General features: G+C 37.7%; 1 non-coding gene across 1 annotated transcript; it reads right to left on the reverse strand.

Moving 5' to 3' along the window:
* Positions 1-19,723: 19,723 nt before the first annotated feature.
* LOC148561443 (small nucleolar RNA R71) lies at positions 19,724-19,831 on the reverse strand. Its single transcript, XR_015887878.1, has one exon. It is a non-coding gene; the product is annotated as a small nucleolar RNA R71 (small nucleolar RNA).
* Between the last annotated feature and the right edge of the window lie 3,436 nt (positions 19,832-23,267).

The raw sequence follows: 23,267 nt of genomic DNA on the forward strand, positions 1-23,267 counted from the left end.
ATAGTTTAGTTTTCATGAGGTTTTAGGGTAGAATTCTAGAGAAGGAGGCTCTCTCCTCTCTCTAGATTTAGGATTGAAATTAGGGTAAAGTTAGGTTAATCACTCTCAAATTTCTCTTTCAATTCTTGTTTTGATTTTAATTCTCATTATATTTTAGTGTTTTATTGTCTTGATCTTCTTAGTTTCTCTTGTTAATTTCTTATTTTGCTCTCTTTTGTGTTGATGAACCATTGTTGGATCTTGATTTCCTTTTAATGCAATTTTATGTTTCCATGTTTCTTTTATGTTGATCTTGATTGTTATTGTTGATTTCCTACTTATGTTAGTTATGGGTTTCATTAATTCTTGCATTTTATGATGTTTACTTTTCCTGCATACTAGGTGTTTGATAAAATTTTTTCTATAGTTTTTGAGTAGTTTTCTTTACTCTTGGCCTAGGCTAAGGGGATTGAGTGACCTTGTGTCATTGGGTCTCAATGAATTGGTGATTTGAGAACCTTTGGTGGTCAATTTGATAACCATTGATACTAGCCTATTACTAAGTCAATTAGTAGCTAGGTTACAACCTATGGATTGATGTTGATTAGTGAACGGGATTGCAATGACACCTTTGCGACTCCGCACAACTAACCAGCAAGTGCACTGGGTCATCCAAGTAATACCTTACGTGAGTAAGGGTCGATCCCACGGAGATTACTGGCTTGAAGCAAGCTATGGTTATCTTGTAAATCTTAGTCAGGAGATTAATGATAAAAATGATTTTGTTTATGAAAAGTAAATAACATGAAACGAATGATACTTGTGATTCAGTAATGAGGAATAGGTTGAGGTTCTGGAGATGCTCTGTCGTTTGAATCTCTGCATTCCTACTGTCTTTTTTTCGAAACTCGCATGACTTCCTTCCATGGCAAGCTGTATGTTGGTTGATCACTGTTGTCAATGGCTACCATCCATCCTCTCAGCGAAAATGGTCCAGGAATGGTTTCTGCTCGGGTAATCATCTGTCGATTCTCACTTGTGTCGGAATAGGATCTCTCTATCTTTTTGCACATTGTCACTGCGCCCAACATTCGTGAGTTTGAAGCTCGTCATAGTCATCCCATCCAAGATCCTACTCAGAATACCACAGACAAGGTTTAGACTTTCCAAATCTCAGGAATGCTGCCAATTGGTTCTAGCCTCTACCATGAAGGTTATAATCTCACGGATTCGAATGCTCTGTTGTCAGGAGAGGCAAGTCAAATCCGTGGATCAGAGACCCAAGAGATAGGCACTCAAGCTATCTGATAAACCACTATTTTATGGTTTATCTTATGCTCAATTGAGTGGTTTTCATCAACTCTTTACCCACTTATTCATACTATTTGCATGGTTTTACATTTGCCTTCCTAATATGTGCTTTTATTGAAAACATGCTTCTTTGATCCTATATTTGCTTATTATTAATCCTCTCTTATCACCATTAGATGCCTTGATATGTGTGTTAAGTGATTTCAGAGATTACAGGGCAGGAATGGCTCAGAGGATAGAAAGGAAGCATGCAAAAGTGGAAGGAATACAATAAGTTGGAGAAATTGCTAAGCTGTCCAGCCTGACCTCTTCACACTCAAACGGCTATAACTTTAGCTACAGAGGTCCAAATGACGCGGTTCCAGTTGCGTTGGAAAGCTAACGTTTGGGGCTTCGATTTGATATATAATTTGCAATAGTTGCTCCGATGCCAGGTGACGCGAACGCGTGACCTGGCCAACACCCAATCCGCGCGGCCGCATGGACGACGCGGCCGCGTCACCTTTCCGCGACCTGAACATAACAGAAATCGCAGGGGCGATTTCTGGGCTGCTTTTGACCCTGTTTTTAGCCCAGAACACACACATTAGAGGCTATAAAGTGGGGGAATGAATCCATTCATGAGGAGGCTCTCATAATTCACTTTTCATGTTTTAGATGTAGTTTTAGAGAGAGAGGTTCTCTCCTCTCTCTCTCTCTTAGCATTAGGATTTAGGACTTCTCTTAGTTTTAGGAGTGACTCTCGATCCCAGGTTCAATGTCCCTTTCTATTTACTTTCGCTTCTTTTTTTATTAACTCTAATGCTTTTATTTGTATTTGATTTATGTCGCCCAATTGGCTTATGAACTTTTTCATGTTAGATTTTACTGCTTTGAATGTATTTTATTTAAGGTATTCCAGATATTTATGATTTTAATTTAGCTTTCTACATTCTTGGCTTTGGTTAAAAAATTAGTAACTCAGGAGTTATCTTAACTCAACATAAGTGATAATTGTTATCTTTGCTAATTGAACTGAACTTCGATAATCCCAATCTTTCCTTTGGGATTAACTAGTATTTGAAGATCAAACTAATTAGTCACTTGACCTTCCCTTGCTCTAGTAAAGGTTAACTAAGTGGAATCAAGAGTCAATTTTCATTATTGTTGATAAGGATAACTGGGCTAGGACTTCCAATTTCTCATACCTTGCCAAAAGTTTATTTTACAGTTATTTATTTATTTTAATTGCAATTTAAATTACTTGCTCCCTATTCTCAAAACCCCAAATTTACAATCTCCATAACCAATAATAAGAACATACTTCCCTGCAATTCCTTGAGAAGACGACCCGAGGTTTAAATACTCGGTTATCAATTTTAAAGGGGTTTGTTACTTGTGACAACCAAAATGTTTGTACGAAGGGATTTCTGTCGATTTAGAGACTATATCTACAACGCGACTGTTTTTTTGAACTTCTTTACTGGCAAAAATCCTAACGTCACTATCGCCCAATGACTACGTTGAGCTCAGATAGAACGGGAGTAGTTGTCAAGCATGCGTTTATAAAGTTGAGAATGATGATGAGTGTCACGGTTCATCATATTCGTTATATTGAAGTACGAGTGAGTATCTTAGAATAGAATCAAGCGTGATCGAAAAGAAAACAATAGTAATTGCATTAATCCATTGAGACACAGCAGAGCTCCTCACCCCCACCTACGGAGTTTAGAGACTCATGCTGTAGAAGATACAATATGAGATGTAAAATGTCATAAGTTGCAAAATGAATCTCTAAAAGTAGTTTTTATACTAAACTAGTAACTTTGGTTTACAGAAAATGAGTAACTAAGTGTAGATAGTGCAGAAATCTACTTCTGGGGCCCACTTGGTGAGTATTTGGGCTGAGCTTTGAAGCTTTCACGTGCATAGGCCATTCTTTTGAGTTAAACGCCAGCTTGGGTGCCAGTTTGGGCGTTCAACTCCAGTTTTGGTGCCAGTTCCGACGTTTTACGCCAGAAAAGGGTCTCTGGCTGGGGTTTAACGCCAGTTTGGGCCATCAAATATCGGGAAAAGTATAGACTATTATATATTTTTGGAAATCCCAAGATGTATACTTTCCAACGAAATTGAGAGCGCGCCAATTGGGTATTTGTAGCTCCAGAAAATCTACTTCGAGTACAGGAGGGTCAGAATCCAAAAGCATCTGCAGTCCTTTCTCAGCCTCTAAATAAGATTTTTGCTCAAGTCCCTCAATTTCATCCAGAAAATACCTAAAATTAAAGAAAAACACACAAACTCATAGTAAAGTCCAGAAATGTAATTTTTGCATAAAAACTAATAAAAATATAATAAAAAATAACTAAAACATATTAAAAACTATGTAAAAATAATGCCAAAAAGCGTATAAATTATCCGCTCATCACAACACCAAACTTAAATTGTTGCTTGTCCCCAAGCAACCACAAACAAAATAGGATAAAAAGAAGAGAAAATACAATAAATTTCAAAATATCAATGAAGCTTAGTTCCAATTAGATGAGCGAGACTAGTAGCTTTTTGCTTCTGAACAGTTTTGGCATCTCACTTTATCCTTTGAAGTTCAGAATGATTGGCATCCATAGGAACTCAGAATTCAGATAGTGTTATTGATTCTCCTAGTTTAGTATGTTGATTCTTGAACACAGCTACATTATGAGTCTTGGCCGTGACCCTAAGCATTTTGTTTTCCAGTATTACCTCCGGATGCATTTACCACAGACATATAACTGGGTGAACCTTTTCAGATTGTGACTCAGCTTTGCTAGAGTCCCCAGTTAGAGGTACCCAGAGTTCTTAAGCACACTCCTTTTGCTTTGGACCATGACTTTAACCGCTCAGTCTCAAGCTTTTCACTTTACACCTTCACGCCACAAGCACATGGTTAGGGACAACTTGATTTAGCCGCTTAGGCCAAGATTTTATTTCTTAGGGCCCTCCTATCCATTAATGCTCAAAGCCTTGGATCCTTTTTACCCTTGCCTTTTAGTTTAAAGGCTTATTGGCTTTTTTTCTACTTGCTTTTTCTTTTTCTTTCTTTTTCTTTATTTTTTTATTTTTTTTATATTTTTTTCGCAAGCTTTGTGCTTTTCACTGCTTTTTCTTGCTTCAATAATCAATTTTATGATTTTGATTATCAATAACCTTTCTCTTTTTTCATTATTCTTTCAAGAGCCAACAATTTTAACATTCATAAACTTCACTATAAAAAATATGCACTGTTCAAGCATTCATTCAGAAAACAAAAGTATTGCCACCACATCAAAATAATTAAACTCTTTTCAAGATAGAATTCGAAATTCATGTACTTCTTTTTCATTTTCAGAAAATATTTTTCATTTAAGAAAGGTGAAAGATTCATGGAACATTCATAGCTTTAAGACACAGACTCTAAACATTAACGATGATGTACTAAAAACAAGACTTAGACAGAAAATAAACCTAAAAATAGACAAATAACATTAAAGGCAAGGAAATTAAGGAGCGGGTCCACCTTAGTGACGGCGGCTACTTCTTCCTCTTGATTGTCCAATGGTGTGCTTGAGCTCCTCTAGTTTGCTCCATTCTCTTTCTTAGTGATGGGCTTTGGTGATGAATTTCTCCATCTTCCAAGGTTCGGAGGCGGAAGCAATTGCCTTTCCTTTCCTCTTTCTAGAGGATTCTCCGACTTTGAGTGCCATAAGTGGTAATGGAAAGAAAAAGGCAGAACTTTTCCACACCAAACTTAAAAGCTTTGCTCGTCCTCGAGCAAAATAAGATAGAAGGGAGTAGAAGAAGAATGAGGTAATAAATTTTGAAAAACTTGTTAATGTATCTAAGATAATATGAAGCAATTTAAAAAGATTTGGAAAGAACTTAAAAAGATAAATGAGTTTTAAAAACATTTTGGAAAAGAATTGAAAAAAATTGAAAAAGAATAAAAAAGAATTTAAAATATTAATAATTTTTGGAAATAGAAATTAAAAAATGAATGTTTGTAATATTTTTATGCAGAAAATTTTGAATTAAAACATGAAAATTCGAAAAAATTGGAGTTGGAAACAAAATTACCTCCCCATTGCTGTTCTGGCGTTAAAAGCCCAAAATGATAGCCATTCTGGCATTAACGCCCAGCCAGGTACCCTGGCTAGCGTTAAATGCCAGAAATCCTTTGTTACTGGGCTTTTTTTTCTGAACGCCCAGGATGCTGCTGTTTCTGGCATTTAAATGCCTAGAATGCTGCCCATTCTGGCATTTAACGCCCATAATGATACCTTCTCTGGCATTAAACACCCAGAATGATAGCCATTCTGGCGTTTAATGCCCAGAATGCCCCTTTACTGGCGTTTTGACGCCAATGAGCTCTTTTTCTCTGTGATTCCTCTGCTTTATATCTTGAACCTCCATTTTCCTAACGTATTCACTGAAATGCATTAACTAAAATGAATAACAAAATTAAATAGACTCATATAATTGTTATATACATCTAATTTTTTATAATGGTTGGGTTGCCTCCCAGCAAGCGCTTCTTTAATGTCTTTAGCTAGACTTTACTGAGCTTTTAATTTAGTCTCAGTTTTGAGCATTCTTGCTCAACATTGCCTTCAAGATAATGTTTGACTCTCTGTCCATTAACAATGAACTTTTTGTCAGAGTCAATATCCTGAAGCTCTACATATCCATATGGTGACACATTTGTAATCACATATGGTCCCTTCCATTGGGATTTCAATTTCCCAGGGAACAATCTGAGCCTAGAGTTAAATAGCAGAACCTTCTGTCCTGGCTCAAAGACTCTAGATGACAGCTTTCTATCATGCCACCTTTTTGCTTTCTCCTTATAAATTTTAGCATTCTCGAAAGCATTGAGTCTGAACTCCTCTAGCTTATTCAACTAGAGTAATCTTTTCTCTCCAGCTACCTTAGCATCAAGGTTTAGGAACTTGGTTGCCCAGTAGGCCTTGTGTTCCAGTTCCACTGGAAGATGAAAGGCTTTTCCATACACAAGCTGGTATGGAGAGGTCCCTATAGGAGTTTTGAATGCGGTTCTGTATGCCCACAGAGCATCATCTAGACTTCTCACCCAATCCCTTCTACGGGTGCTTACAGTCCGTTCCAGGATTCGTTTTAGTTCTTTATTTGAGACTTCAGCCTACCCATTTGTCTGTGGATGATATGGAGTTGCCACTTTGTGGTTAATTCCATATTGGATCAAAGCAGAGTCAAGCTGTTTATTGTAGAAATGAGTGCCTCCATCATTGATCAGTACCCTAGGGACACCGAACTTGCTGAAGATGTGCTTCTGGAGGAACTTCATTACTGTCTTAGTATCATTAGTGGGTGTTACAATTGCCTCTACCCATTTAGATACATAGTCTACTGCCACCAGAATATAAGTGTTTGAATATGATGGTGGGAAAGGCCCCATGAAGTCAATACCTTATACATCAAACAACTCAATCTCTAAGATCTCTTGCTGAGGCATGGCATAACTGCGAGGCAGATTACCAGCTCTCTGGCAACTGTCACAATTACGTACAAACTCTCAGGAGTCTCTATAGAGAGTAGGCCAGTAGAAGCCACATTGGAGAACCTTTGTGGCTGTTCACTCACCTCCGAAATGTCCTCCATATTGTGATCCATGGCAATGCCATAGGATCTTCTGTGCCTCTTCTCTAGGCACACATCTACGGATTATTCTGTCTGCACATCTCTTAAAGAGATATGGTTCATCCCACAAGTAGTACTTTGCATAAGAAACCAATTTTTTTGTTTGCTGCTTACTGTACTCTTTGGGTATGAATCTCACAGGTTTATAGTTTGTAATGTCTGCAAACTACGGTACTTCCTGAATGGCAAAGAGTTGCTCATCCGGAAAGGTTTCAGAGATCTCAGTAGGAGGGAGGGACGCTCCTGCTACTAGTTCTATCCGGGACAGGTGATCAGCTACTTGGTTCTCTGTCCCTTTTCTGTCTCTTATTTCTATATCAAACTCTTGCAGAAGCAAAACCCATCTTATGAGTCTGGGTTTTGAATCCTGCTTTGTGAGGAGATATTTTAGAGCAGCATGGTCAGTGTACACAATCACTTTTGATCCTACTAAATAAGATCTGAACTTGTCAATGGCATAAACCACTGCAAGCAACTCCTTTTCTGTGGTTGTGTAATTCTTCTGTGCGTCATTTAAAACACGGCTAGCATAATAAATGACATGCAGAAGCTTGTCATGCCTCTGTCCCAATACTGCACCAATGGCATGGTCACTGGCATTACACATTAGTTCAAATGGTAATGTCCAGTCTGGTATAGAAATGATTGGTGCTGTGACCAGCTTAGCTTTCAGAGTCTCAAAGGCCTACAAACACTCTGTGTCAAAGACAAATGGTGTATCAGCGGCTAGCAGATTGCTCAGAGGTTTTGCAATTTTTGAAAAATCCTTTATAAACCTCCTATAGAATCCTGCATGCCCCAGAAAGCTTCTGATTGCCTTAACATTGGTAGGTGGTGGTAATTTTTCAATTACCTCTACCTTAGCTTGATCCACCTCTATTCCCTTGATCGAAATTCTGTGCCCAAGGACAATTCCTTTAGTCCCATAAAGTGACATTTTTCCTAGTTTAAAACTAGATTAGTCTCTTGGCACCTTTTCAGAACAAGTGCTAGATGGTCAAGACAGAAGCTGAATGAGTCACCAAATACTGAGAAGTCATCCATGAAGACTTCCAAAAATTTCTCTACCATATCAGAAAAGATAGAGAGCATGCACCTGTGAAAGGTTGCAGGTGCATTGCACAGACCCAATGGCATCCTTCTGTAGGCAAATATTCCAGATGGACATGTGAATGCTGTTTTCTCTTGGTCCTAAGGATCTACTACAATTTGGTTGTAACCTGAATAGCCATCCAAAAAGCAGTAGTATTCATGACCTGCTAGTCTCTCTAGCATATGGTCTATGAATGGTAAAGGAAATGATCCTTTTTGGTGGCTGTATTGAGCCTTCTGTAGTCAATACACATACGCCACCCTGTAACTGTTCTTGTGGGAACCAGTTCATTCCTTTCATTATGAACCACTGTCATACCTCCCTTCTTGGGGATAACTAGGACAGGGCTCACCCAAAGACTATCAGAAATAGGATAAATAATTCTAGCCTCTAGTAACTTAGTGACATCTTTCTGCACCACCTCCTTCATGGATGGATTCAGCCGCCTTTGTGGTTGAATCACTGGCTTGGCATCATCCTCTAATAGGATCTTGTGCATGCATCTAGCTGGGCTAATGCCCTTGAGATCACTTATGGACCACCCAAGAGCAGTCTTGTGTGTCCTTAGCACCTGAATTATTGCTTTCTCTTCCTGTGGCTTTAAAGTAGAGCTTATGATTACCGGAAAAGTGTCATCTTCTCCCAGAAATGCATATTTTAGGGATGGTGGTAGTGGTTTGAGCTCAGGTTTAGGAGGCTTCTCCTCTTCCTGAGGAGTTTTCAGAGGTTCTTCTGTTTTCTTTGGTTCCTCCAGATCAGGCTGAACATCTTTAAAAATGTCCTCTAGCTCTGATTCGAGACTCTCAATCATATTGACCTCTTCCACCAGGGAGTCAATAATATTAGTGCTCATGCAGTCCTTTGATGTGTTTGGATGCTACATAGCTTTGACAGCATTCAACTGAAACTCATCCTCATTGATTCTCAGAGTTATCTCCCATTTTTGGATGTCAATGAGGGTCCGTCCAGTTGCTAGGATAGGTCTTACTAGAATGAGAGTTGCACTCTTGTGCTCCTCTATTTCCAGCACTACAAAGTCAGTGGGAAAGGCAAATGGCCCAACCTTGATAATCATGTCCTCAATTACGCCTGATGGAATTTTAAGGGAGCCATCAGCAAGTTGGAGACATATTCGGGTTGGTTTGACTTCTTCAGTCAAACCAAGCTTTCTGATAGTTGATGCAGGTATCAGGTTGATACTTGACCCAAGATCACATAAAGTTGTCTTGGTACAAGCATCCTCTAATGTGCATGGAATCATAAAGCTTCCAGGATCTTTAAGCTTCTCTGGTAAGCTTTTTAAAATGACTGCACTGCATTCTTTAGTGAGAAAAACTTTTTCAGTCTCCCTCCAATCCTTCTTATGACTTAAGATCTCTTTCATGAACTTAGCATAAGAGGGTATTTGCTCAAGTGCCTCTGCAAACGAAATCTTTATTTCAAGAGTCCTGAGATAGTCTGCAAAGCGGGCAAATTGTTTATCCTGTTCCGGTTGGCAGAATTTCTGAGGATAAGGCATCTTGGCTTTATATTCTTCAACCTTAGTTGCTGCAGGTTTATTTCCTACAGAAGTGGTTGGAGAAGCCTGCTTAAGGGGGTTGTTATCAGCACTTGCAGTCTCATTGGCGTTTGAACTCCAGAACTGGGTGCTGTATGGGCGTTCAACGCCAGATTGCCACCCTTTTCTGGCGTCCGAACGCCAGAATTGGCTATTCACTGGGTGTTCAACGCCAACTTCTCACCCTTTTCTGGCGTTTGAATGATAGAATCATTCCTCTTTGGGCTCTTACTATCCTCAGAGGGATTTTGGGCAGTGGTTTGGTTATCCTCTGTCAGTCGTTCCTTTCTTGGCTTTCTGCTGCTTTGAGTTGAGACATTCAATGTCTTTCCACTCCTTAAATGAACAACTTAGCATTCTTCTGTTATCTGTTTAGATAACTGTTGTGCTATCTAATTCAATTATTTTTCCAAATTCTGGTTAGCATCTTTGGTTTCTTGTAGTATCGCTTTAAATTCTGCTAACTATTTTGTTATAGAAAATAGTTGCTGATTGAGTTCAGCAATTTGTTTTGGAGGACTAAGTTCAGTGGATACTGCCTCAGCCTCTTCTTTCATGGAGGTCTCACCACTTGAGTACAAGTGCTAATTTCTGGCAACTGTATCAATGAGCTCTTGAGCCACTTCAATTGTCTTTCTCATATGTATAGATCCACCAGCTAGCTGAGTGGTCTAGAGACATCTGGGCCTTTTCTGTAAGCCCATAGTAGAAGATGTCTAACTGCACCCATTCTGAAAACATTTAAGAGGGGCATTTCCTTAGCATCTCTCTGTACCTCTCCCAGGAATTATAAAGAGATTCATTATCCTCTTGTTTAAAGACTTGGATGTCCAGCCTTAGCTGTGTCATCCTTTTTGGAGGGAAATATTGATTCAGGAATTTGTCTGATAACTGTTTCCATATTCTTATGCTTACTATGGGTTGATTATTTAACCCCCTCTTAGCTTGATCTTTTACAGCAAATGGAAACAGTAATAATTTGTAGACATCCTGATCTACTTCCTTATCACGTACTGTGTCAGCAATTTGTAAGAACTGTGCCAGAAACTCAGTAGGTTCTTCCTGTGGAAGACCGGAATACTGGTAATTTTGCTGCACCATGATAATGAGCTAAGGATTTAGCTCAAATTTGCTGGCTCTGATGGGGGTATACAGATACTACTCGCATATGAAGCAGTAGTGGGGTTAGCATATGACCGCAGAGTCCTTCTGGACTGTTCATTTCCACTTAGGTCCATGATGGAGATAGGGAGACGATGTGGATTGTAAATAAAAATTTTATTCCTTTTTTTTTAAATTAAATAAATTAAAATAAAGTAAAAAAAAATTGATGCAGGTTTTGAAAATTAAGAAAAGAAAAAAAAAATAAAAGAAATTAGAAAACTAAATTAATTAATTAATTAAAAAGATTTGAAAAAGATATGATTTTAAAATTTTAAAGATTGAAACTTTCTTAACAAGAAAACACCAAACTTAAAATTTTTCAATCAAAATAATAAAATAAGACAAGTAATTCGAAAATTATAAAAAAAAAGAAAAATATTTTGAAAAATTTTCAAAAAAAGAATTTCGACAAATATAAAAAGAAAATTGAAAAAGAATTTGTTTTGAAAAAGATTTAAAAAGATAAATTTTTTAAATATGAAATTTTTACTTGACTAACAAGAAACTTCCAAATTTTAAAAATTTTGACTAAGTCAACCTAAGGAATTCGAAAATGATGAGTATATAAAGGAAAAGATATTTTTTTTGAATTTAATGAGGAAAGAGAAAAACAATAAAATGACACCAAACTTAGAATTTTTAGATCAAAACAAAGAAAATAAACAAGAAAACTTTGAATGTCAAGATGAACACCAAGAACACTTTGAAGATCAAAATTAACACCAAGAACAAATTTTGGAAATCTTTAAGAAAATAAAAACACAAAGGACACCAAACTTAAAAATTTTTATACTTTGGACACTAATAATTCGAAAATCCACAAGAAAAACAAGGAAAGACACAAAACAAGAAAAACTAAAGTTCAAACAAGGAAAATAAACAAGAACATACAATTCGAAAAATAGAAGGAAAATAAAAATATGCAAATGACACCAAAATTAAAACATGAAACTAAACTCAAACAGAAGATTCAATTATTAGTTTATTGGTTTTTATCTATTTATTAAAAATTTTTGAAAAAAAATCTAGAAAAAGAAAACAAGGATTTTAAAATTCTAACAAAAACAATAATAAAAGACTCAAAGGAAAATTAAAGATTAATAAGGAAAAATAAGATTTTTGAAAAATTTTTGAAAAGAAAATAAAAGACTCAAATTTAGTGACTCTAAACCAAAAAGATAAATTTTTCCTAATCTAAGTAACAAGATGAATCGTCAGTTGTCCAAACTCGAACAATCCCCGGCAACGGCACCAACAACTTGGTGCACGGGATTGCAATCACACCTTTGCAACTCCTCACAACTAACCAGCAAGTGCACTGGATCGTCCAAGTAAGACCTTACGTGAGTAAGGGTCGATCCCACGGAGATTGTCGGCTTGAAGCAAGCTATGCTTATCTTGTAAATCTTAGTCAGGAGATTAATGATAAAAATGATTTTGTTTATGAAAAGTAAATAACATGAAACGAATGATACTTGTGATTCAGTAATGAGGAACAGGTTGAGGTTCCGGAGATGCTCTGTCGTCTAATTCTCTGCTTTCCAACTGTCTTCTTCTCTAAACACGCCTGGCTTCCTTCCATGGCAAGCTGTATGTTGGTGAAAATGGTCCAGGTACGGTTTCTATACGGCTAATCAACTGTCAGATCTCTCGTCTCGGATGAAAAATACCAGGCACAGCTACCGCACGGCTAATCATCTGTCGGTTCTCACTTGTGTCGGAATAGGATCTCTCTATCCTTTTGCACACTGTCACTGCGCCCAACATTCATGAGTTTGAAGCTCGTCACAGTCATCCCATCCCAGATCCTACTCGGAATACCACAAACAAGGTTTAGACTTTTCGGATCTCAGGAATGCTGCCAATTGGTTCTAGCCTCTACCACGAAGGTTCTAATCTCACGGATTCAAATGCTCTGTTGTTAGAAGAGGTAAGTCAAATCTGTGGATCAGAGACCCAAGAGATACGCACTCAAGCTGTCGCCCAATGACTACGTGATAGAACGGGAGTGTTTGTCAAGCACGCGTTCATAAAGTTGAGAATGATGATGAGTGTCAAGCACGCGTTCATAAAGTACGAGTGAGTATCTTAGAACAGAATCAAACGTGATCGAAAAGAAAACAATAGTAATTGCATTAATCCATTGAGACACAGTAGAGCTCCTCACCCCCATGCTGTAGAAGATACAATATGAGATGTAAAATGTCATAAGTTGCACAATGAATCTCTAAAAGTAGTTTTTATACTAAACTAGTAACTTAGGTTTACAAAAAATGAGTAACTAAGTGCAGATATTGCAGAAATCCTCTTTCAGGGCCCACTTGGTGAGTGTTTGGGTTGAGCTTTGAAGCTTTCACATGCATAGGCCATTCTTGGAGTTAAATGCCAGCTGGGTGCCAGTTTATGCGTTTAACTCCAATTTTGTTGCCAATTCCGGCGTTTTACGCCAGAAAAGGGTCTCTGGCTGGAGTTTAACGCCAGTTTGGGCCATTAAATCTCGGGCAAAGTATGGACTATTATTGCTGGAAAGCCCAAGATGTATACTTTCCATAAAATTGGGCTTCTGTAGCTCCATAAAATCCACTTCGAGTGCAAGAGGGTCAGAATCCAACAGCATCTGCAGTCCTTTCTCAGCTTCTGAATCAGATTTTTGCTCAGGTCCTTCAATTTCAGGGAGAAAATATCTAAAATTACAGTAAAACACACAAACTTATAGTAAAGTCCATAAATGTGATTTTTGCATAAAACTAATAAAAATATAATAAAAAGTAACCAAAACATATTAAAAACTATGTAAAAATAATACCAAAAAGCGTATAAATTATCCGCTCATCATTGATCAAGCCATTTGTAATACTTCAAGCATAGAAATACACTTAATGAGCTTGGTTCCTCATAATTGTCAGTATATGGTTTGTTGACAAGGATGGTGATCTCAATTTCCCATGTCTTAGCCAAGAAATCTTTTCCCTTATTTTATTTGTTCTTGTTCATTTACCTTACTTGCCATTTATTTTCTTGCCAAAAATATAAAATCAAACCCCCTTGCATCTTCATAGCCAATAACTGAGCACTTCATTGCAATTCCTTGTGAGATGACCCGAGGTTTAAATACTTTGGGGGTTAATTCTTATTGGGGTTTGTACTTGTGACAACCAAAATTTTTTATGTGAGAATTGTTTGTTGGTTTGGAGCTATGCTTACAACGAAGTTCTTATTTCTATAAGAGAAATTCTAGACCGACACGACAAATTCTCTTCATCACTCTTCCCTAGTGTCTTCTTCCTTATCAGAGGATGAGTATTCATCAGAACTTATGCATTATTGGAGTGCATGCAAAGGAACCTCTATGGTCTCTATATGAGCCTTGGCCTCCTTTAGTTCGTCGATAGGGATTTCTTGAGTGGGTATTGAGAACTCAGAGGGTGTGCCTTTATTGCCGTTCAACGCCAGCTCTGATTGCCATCTGGGCGTTGAATGCCCGTGATGTATACCCTTACTGGCGTTAAACGCCAGTTTCCTTACCATTTTGGGTGTTGAACGCCCAGCAGGGATGTCCTGGCTGGCGTTCAACGCCAGTTTCCATGTCTATTTGGGAGTTGAATGCCCAGTGAGAGCTTCCTCACTGGCGTTCAGCGCTAGGCTCTTATCCAGTTTGGGCGTTGAACGCCCAGTGAGGGCTTCCTCACTAGCATTCAACGCCAGGCTCTTTGCCATTTTGGGCATTGAACGCCCAGTGAGGTCTTCCTCATTGGCATTCAATGCCTTCCCAGTCTCTCCAGTTTCGGCCTCAACCTCAGTGATGATGGCCTTGCACTCTTCTCTTGGGTTCACTTCAGTGTTAATTGGAAGAGTGTCAAGAGCGGTCTCAGGGATTCTCTTACTCAATTGACCAACTTTTATCTCCAAATTTCTGATGGAGGATCTTGTTTCAGTTATGAAACTATGAGTGGTCTTAGAGAGGCTGGAAACTAGAATGGCTAAGTTAGAAAAGCTCTGCTTCAGAGTCTCCATATTCTCTTGAGAAGATGGGAATGGTGGCCTGTTGTTGAACCTATTATGGTTCCTTCCACCTTGATTATTATTGAAGCCTTGCTGAGGCTTCTATTGATCCTTCCATGAAAGGTTAGGATGATTCCTCCATGAAGGGTTGTAGGTATTTCCATAGGGTTCTCCCACGTAATTCACTTCCTCCATTGTGGGTTGAAATGGATCATAAGCTTCTACTTCAGAAGAAGCTTCCTAAGTGCTGTCAGCTGTAACTTGTATTCCAATCAAATGATGACAGATCATATTGACCTGCTGGGTCAAGATCTTGTTCTGAGCCAATATGGCATTCATAGTGTTAACTTTAAAAACTCATTTCTTCTGACGGATTCCATTGTTCACAGGATTTCTCTCAGAGGTGTACATGAATTGGTTATTTGCAACCATCTCAATGAGTTCTCTTGCTTATGCAGGCGTTTTCTTTAAGTAGAGTGATCCACCTGCAGAACTGTTCAATGATATTTTGGACATCTCAGATAGACCATTATAGAAAATTCCTATGATAGACCATTCTGAGGGCATGTCAGAAGGACACCTCCTGATCAGTTGCTTGTATCTTTCCCAAGCTTCATAGAGGGATTCACGTTCTTTTTGTCTGAAGGTTTGAACTTCCACTATGATTTTCTCATCTTTTGAGGAGGAAAGAATTTCGCCAGGAAAGCATTGACCAGCTTTTCTCAAGAGTCTAGGCTCCCTTTTGGTTGAGAATCCAACCATATCTTAGCTCTGTCTTTTACGGCAAAGGGAAAGAGCATAAGTTTGTAGACCTTAGAATTCACTACATTGGTCTTAACAATATCATGGATTTGCAAGAATTCCTATAGGAATAGGTATGGATCTTCTAGTGGAAGTCCATGGAACTTGCAATTCTATTGCAGAAGAGAGACTAACTGAGGCATAAGCTCAAAGTTGTTAGCTCCAATGGCAGGTACAGAGATGCTTGATGAGCGGATAATATATACGCTTTTTGCATTGTTTTTAGTATTATTTTAGTATATTTTAGTTAGTTTTTATTATGTTTTTATTATTTTTTAAACAAAAATCACATTTCTGGAGTTTACTATGAGTTTGTGTGTTTTTCTGTGATTTCTGGTATTTTCTGGCTGAAATTGAGGGACCTGAGCAAAAATCTGATTCAGAGGCTGAAAAAGGACTGCAGATGTTGTTGGATTCTGAGCTCCCTGCACTCGAAGTGGATTTTCTGGAGCTACAGAAGCCCAATTGGCATGCTCTCAATTGCATTGGAAATAGACATCATGGGCTTTCCAGCAATATATAATAGTCCATACTTTGCTCAAGATTTGATGGCCCAAACCGGCATTCCAAGTCAGAATAAAAATTCTGGCGTCAAAACGCCAGAACTGGCATAAAAGCTGGAGTTAAACGCCCAAACTGGCACCAAAGCTGGCGTTTAACTCCAAAAAAAGTCTCTATACGTGAAAGCTTCAATGCTCAGCCCAAGCACACACGAAGTGGGCCCGGAAGTGGATTCTGCATCATTTACTCATTTCTGTAAACCCTAGGTTACTAGTTTTCTAACAAATAGGACCTTTTGCTATTGTATTTTACACACTGGATCATACTTTTCATCTTGGAACTTGTATGTTCACGCTTTGGGAAGCTGGCCATTCGGCCATGCCTAGATCTTTTGTTCTTATGTATTTTCAACGGTAGAGTTTCTACACACCATAGATTAACGTGTGTAGCTCTGCTGTTCCTCATGAATTAATGCAAAGTACTATTGTTTTTCTATTCAACTCAAGCCTATTTCTTTTCTAAGATATACATTCGTTCTTCAACCTTAAGAATGTGATGATCTGTGACACTCATCATCATTCTTACCTATGAACGCGTGCCTGACAACCACTTCCGTTCTACATGCAATCAAGCTTGAATGTGTATCTCTTGGGTTTCTAATCTAAGATTAGAACCTTCGTGGTATAGGCTAGAATCATTGGCGGCCATTCCTGAGATCCGGAAAGTCTAAACCTTGTCTGTGGTATTCCGAGTAGGATCTGGGAAGGGATGACTGTGACGAGCTTCAAACTCGCGAGTGTTGGGCGTAGTGACAGACGCAAAATGATCAATGGATCCTATTCCGACATGATCGAGAACCAACAGCTGATTAGCCGTGCGGTGACAGTGCATTTGGAACATTTTCACTGAGAGGACGGGAGGTAGCCATTGACAACAGTGAAACCCAACATACAGCTTGCCATGGAAAGGAGTATGAATGATTGGATGAAGGCAATAGGAAAGTATAGGTTCAGAAGGAGCAAAGCATCTCCATACCCTTATCTGAAATTCCTACCAATGAATTACATAAGTATCTCTATCTTATTTTTTGTTTTATTCATATTTTAATTATCAATTCTCCATAACCATTTGAATTCGCCGGACTGAGATTTACAAGGTGACCATAGCTTGCTTCAAGCCGACAATCTCCGTGGAATTGACCCTTACTCACGTAAGGTTTATTACTTGGATGACCCAGTACACTTGCTGGTTAGTTGTGTGGAGTTGTGATAAAGAGTTGAGATTGCAATTGTGCGTACCAAGTTGTTGGAGCCATTGATGATCACAATTTCGTGCACCAAGTTTTTGGCGCCGTTGCCGGGGATTGTTCGAGTTTGGACAACTGACGGTTCATCTTGTTGCTTAGATTAGGTAATTTTATTTTATGTTTAAGCTTATTACTTTTCAATGTTTGAAAAATTTAAAAAAAAAACTTTTATTTCTATTCTATTCTTCAAAGTTTTTAAGAATAAATTCTAGAGTTTCATGATGATCTGTTGAAGTCTGGCTGGCTGTGAAGCCATGTCTAATCTTTTGGACCGAGGTTTCAACTTATCATCACAAGAGCTTGTTGATTTCTATCAATCTTGCTGTTGAAAGTAATGATTTGCTAAAGCTTGGCTGGCCATGGCCATGTCTAGTGTTTTGGACCAAAGCTTTCACTCATGTCTAATTCCTGGACCGGAGTTTTAGACTAGCATTGCATGATTCCTGGAATTCTCATTAAGAATTTTGAAGTCCTTTTTCTCTTTTTCCATAATATTTTCAAAAAATCACAAAAATAAAAAAAATTTATAAAACCATAAAAACCAAAAAAAATATTTTGTGTTTCTTGTTTGAGTCAAGTGTCAATTTTTAAGTTTGGTATCAATTGCATGTCTTTATTCTTCTTGCATTTTTTCGAATATATGCAATATGTTCTTCATTGATCTTCAAGTTGTTCTTGATGATTTCCTTGCTCTGATCTTTAAATTCTCTTGTTTTGTGTGTTTTGTTATTTTTCATATGTATTCTAAATTTGTTAGTGTCTCTAATATGAAAATTTCTAAGTTTGGTGTCTTGCATGCATTGTTTATTTTAGTTCTTCATGATTTAGTTTCATTTTGTTATTATTCTCTAAAAAATTCAAAAATTTTCAAAACTATGTCTTTTCAAGTCAATAATACAGAGAATTGAAGATTCAGAACATTCAGCAGAGGAATTACAGAGAAAAAGCTAGGCGTTCAAAACGCCCAGTGAAGAAGGAAAACTGGCGTTTAAACGACCCTGGCTGGGTGTTAAATGCCCAAAAAGGTAGCATTTTGGGCGTTAAACGCCAGAATGGATGCCATTCTGGGTGTTTAACGCCAGGAGGACACTAAAGGAAAGATTTTGTTTTTAATTCAAATCTTTTTCATATTTTCATAATTTTTCAAAATCAAATTTTTTTCAAATTATATCTTTTCAATCATATCTTTTCAAAATCAATTTCTTTTCAATTTTTTTATTTATTACTATTTTCGAAAATCCTTGCTACAATTAGTGATTTAATTCAAAATTTTTAAGTTGTTACTTGCCTATTAAGAAAGGATCAAAAGTTTTAATTCTAGAATCATATCTTTTAATTTCTTGTTGGTCAAGTTATCAACTTTAATTTTAAAAACTTTTTTCTTTTAAATATGATTCTCAATCATATCTTTTCAATCATGTCTTTTCAATCACATCATTTTCAAAATTAAGTTTCAATAATATCTTTTTTATTTCTAATTTCAAAATCCTTTTCAAAAATCACTTAATTTCTTTCCTAATCTTAGTTTTCGAAAATCATTTACCAAATTTTCAAAATTTCTCTTAATTATTTCAAAATCTTTTTACTTTATTTTCGAAAATTCTTCCCCTCTTCTCACATCCTTCTATTTATGGACTAACACTCCTCCTCAATGTACAATTCAAACTCTATCCCTCTTGATAAGTTCGAATTCTTTCTTCTCTACCTTCTCCTTCTATTCTTCTTTACCTCTGACACCTCAAGAAATCTCTATACTATGACATAGAGGATTCCATATTTTCTTCTCCTCTCTTTTTATATGAGCAGGAGCAAGGACAAAGGCATTCTTGTTGAAGCTGATCTTGAACCTGAAAGGACCTTGAAGAGAAAGCTAAGAGAAGTTAAAGTACAACTCTCTATAGAGGACCTAACAGAACTTTTCAAACAAGAAGAAGCCATGGCAGCCGAAAACAACAACAATGGCAACAATACAAGGAAGGTGCTTGGTGACTTTATTGCACCTACCCCTGACTTCTATGGGAGAAGCATCTCAATCCCTGCCATTGGAGCAAACAACTTTGAGCTTAAGCCTCAATTAGTTTCTCTAATGCAACAGAATTGCAAGTTTCATGGACTTCCATTGGAAGATCCTCATCAGTTCTTAGCTGAATTCTTACAAATCTGTGACACTGTCAAGACCAATGGGGTTGATCCCGAGGTCTACAAGCTTATGCTTTTTCCCTTTGCTGTAAGAGACAGAGCTAGAACATGGTTGGATTCACAACCTAAAGAAAGCCTAAACTCTTGGAAAAAGCTAGTCAATGCCTTCTTGGCAAAATTCTTTCCACCTCAAAAATTCAGCAAGCTTAGAGTGGAAGTCCAAACCTTCAGACAAAAGGAAGGTGAATCCCTCTATGAAGCCTGGGAAAGATACAAGAAATTGATCAGAAGGTGTCCTTCTGACATGCTTTCAGAATGGAGCATCATAGGTATTTTCTATGATGGTCTATCTGAACTGTCCAAGATGTCATTGGACAGCTCTGCTGGAGGATCTCTTCATCTGAAGAAGATGCCTGCAGAAGCTCAGGAACTCATTGAAATGGTTGTAAATAACCTATTCATGTATACTTCTGAAAGGAATCTTGTGAATAATGGGACAAATCAGAAGAAAGGAGTTCTTAAGATTGATACTCTGAATGCCATATTAGCTCAGAACAAAATATTGACTCAGCAAGTCAATATGATTTCTCAGAATCTGTTTGGAATGTAAGCAGCAATAGGCAGTACCAAAGAAGCTTCATCTGAAGAAGAAGCTTATGATCCTGAGAACCCAGCAATGGAAGAGGTGAATTACATGAGAGAACCCTATGGAAACACCTATAATCCTTCATGGAGAAATCATCCAAACCTCTCTTGGAAGGATCAACAGAGGCCTCAACAAGGCTTCAACAACAATAATGGTAGAAGAAATAGGTTTAGCAATGGCAAGTCTTTTCCATCATCTTCTCAGCAACAGACAGAGAATTCTAAGCAGAGCCATTCTGACTTAGCAACCATAGTCTCTGATCTAATTAAAACCATTCAAAGTTTTATGACTGAAACAAGATCCTCCATTAGAAATTTGGAGGCACAAGTGGGTCAGTTGAGTAAGAAAATTACTGAACTCCCACCTAATACTCTCCCAAGTAATACAAAAGAGAATCCAAAAAGAGAGTGCAAGGCCATCAACATTACCCACACGGCCAAACCTGGAGAGGAGGAAGAGGCAGTGATCTCCACTGAGGAAGACCTCAATGGACGTCCACTAGCCTCTAAGGAGTTTCCTAATGAGGAACCATGGGAATCTGAGGCTCACATTGAGACCATAGAGATTCCATTAAATTTACTTTTGCAATTCATGAGCTCTGATGAGTATTCTTCCTCTGAAGAGGATGAAGATGTTACTAAAGAACAAGTTGCTAAGTACGTTGGAGCAATCATGAAGCTAAATGCGAAGTTATTTGGTGATGAGACTTGGGATGATGAACCCCCCCTTGCACACCAAAGAACTGGATGACTTGACTAGGCAGAGATTACCTCAAAAGAGACAGGATCTTGGAAAGTTCTCAATACCTTGCACCAAAGGCACCATGACCTTTGAGAAGGCTCTGTGTGACCTAGGGTCAAGCATAAACCTCATGCCTCTCTCTGTAATGGAGAAGCTAGGAATTCTTGAGGTACAAGCTGTAAGAATCTCACTAGAGATGGCAGACAATTCAAGAAAACAGGCTTATGACTTGTAGAGGATGTCTTGGTAAAGGTTGAAGGCCACTACATCCCTGCTGATTTCATAATCCTAGACACTGGGAAGTGTATGGATGAATCCATCATCGTTGGCAGACCCTTCCTAGCCACAGCAAAAGATGTGATTGATGTTAACAGAGGAGAATTAGTCCTTCAAGTGAATGAGGACTCCCTTGTGTTTAAAGCTCAAGGATCTCCCTCTATAACCATGGAGATGAAGCATGAAAAGCTTCTCTCAATGCAGAGTCAAACAAAATCCCCACATTCAAACTCTAAGTTTGGTGTTGGGAGGCCACAACCAAACTCTAAGTTTGGTGTTGAGAGGCGAAAGAGCAGAAGATTGATGGTTTAGAGGTTATAGTAAACTCTCATTGTAAGTACAGTTACTAAACCAAGCAATGAACCTTTCTTGCAAACATTTTGGTTGTCACAAGTAACAAACCCCTAAATAAATTGATAACCGAAGTATTCAAACCTCGGGTCATCTTCTCAAGGAACTGCAGGGAAGTATGTTCTTATTATTGGTTATGGAGATTGTAAATTGGGGTTTTGAGAATGAGGAGCGAATGGCTTAATTAGCAATTAAAGTAAATGAAGAACAAGTAATTTAAATAGCAAGTAAAATAAATAAATGATTGTAAATAAACTTTTGGCAAGGTATGAGAAATTAGACGTCCTATCCTAGCTATCCTTATCAATGATGATGAGAATTGAATCTTAATTCCACTTTGTTAACCTTTACTAAGATAAAGGAAGGTCAAGGGATTAATTGGGTTGATCTTTGAATCCTATTTATTTCCTACGGAAAGATTGGGATTATTAAAGTTCAGTTTAATTAACAAGATAACAATTATCAATCATGTTTGAGTTTGATAACTCCTGAGTTACTGATTTCTTAACCAAGACCAAAAGGAGAAAAGTAAATCTACTGGAATAAAAATGCCTTCAGATGGGAATAACAATAATGTAAATAAAAGAAAGCAATAATAAACTGAAATACCTCAAATAACATTAATTCAAAAGAGTAATCTGTAACATGGAAAAATTCATAAATCAACTTACAACATCAAATAATCAACTAAAGTAATGAAACGAATAAAAAGTGAAAGGGAAGCTTAAAGTAAAGGAACATTGAACCTGGGATCGAGAGTCACTCCTAAAACTAAGAGAAATCCTAAATCCTAATCCTAAGAGAGAGGAGAGAACCTCTTTCAAAACTAAATCTAAATCATGAATGGATGTATTCCCCCACTTCAAAACCTCTGGTCTATGCCTTCTGGACTTGGATTTGGGCCAAAAAGGGCTTCAGAATTCGTTGGGAGCGTTTTCTGCAATTTCTGGTGCGTGGCCTCTGTCACGCAGTCGCATTAGTCATGCGGCCGCGTCATATGTGTTCTGCTTAAGGCACACGGTCGCGTCAGTCATGCGGCCGCGTCGCTACTTCTTCGCGCTTGGCATGCATTCGCGTCGCCCATTCCATCGCGTGGATGCCAGTTTCTTCACAAACTCCGTTTTATGCTTTCCTTCCATTTTTGTATGTTTCCTTTCCATCCTTTAAGTCATTCCTGCGTTAGAAGATCTGAAACTACTCAACACACTAATCACGGCATCGAATGGAAATAAAGGTAACTAAAATAATTAATTTTAAAGCATAGGAAAACATGTTTTTCACATACATCACATAATGAGGAAGGGAAAGTAAAACCTTGCAATTAATATGAATAAGTGGGTGAAGGATTGAATAAATCACTAAAACTAAGCACAAAATATATCATGAAATATGGGTTTATCAACCTCCCCACACTTAAACAATAGCATGTCCTCATGCTAAGTCCAAGAGTAATGTTAGGTTAAAGTGGTGGAATGCCATGCAATGCAATCTAATCTAAATGCAACTACCTAGATGAATGATGCATCATGCAATTCTAATATTTATTCACTTGAATATAAAGCTTGCATGTAGTTGAATTAATTCACATTCTCAAGGAGTCATATATATATATAGCCAAGCCTTAGATAGTGATAAAGTGCCTTTACAATTGAGATGGGAGAGAAAAACATTTTATAAACTTGCAAGACAATTAATAATTCGAGCATAGATATATGTTAATGAGCTATTGAAC

The sequence above is a fragment of the Arachis ipaensis genome, chromosome B6 (genome assembly GCF_059453495.1).
Source record: "Arachis ipaensis isolate K30076 ecotype BB chromosome B6, ASM5945349v1, whole genome shotgun sequence".
Lineage (NCBI taxonomy): Eukaryota > Viridiplantae > Streptophyta > Magnoliopsida > Fabales > Fabaceae > Arachis > Arachis ipaensis.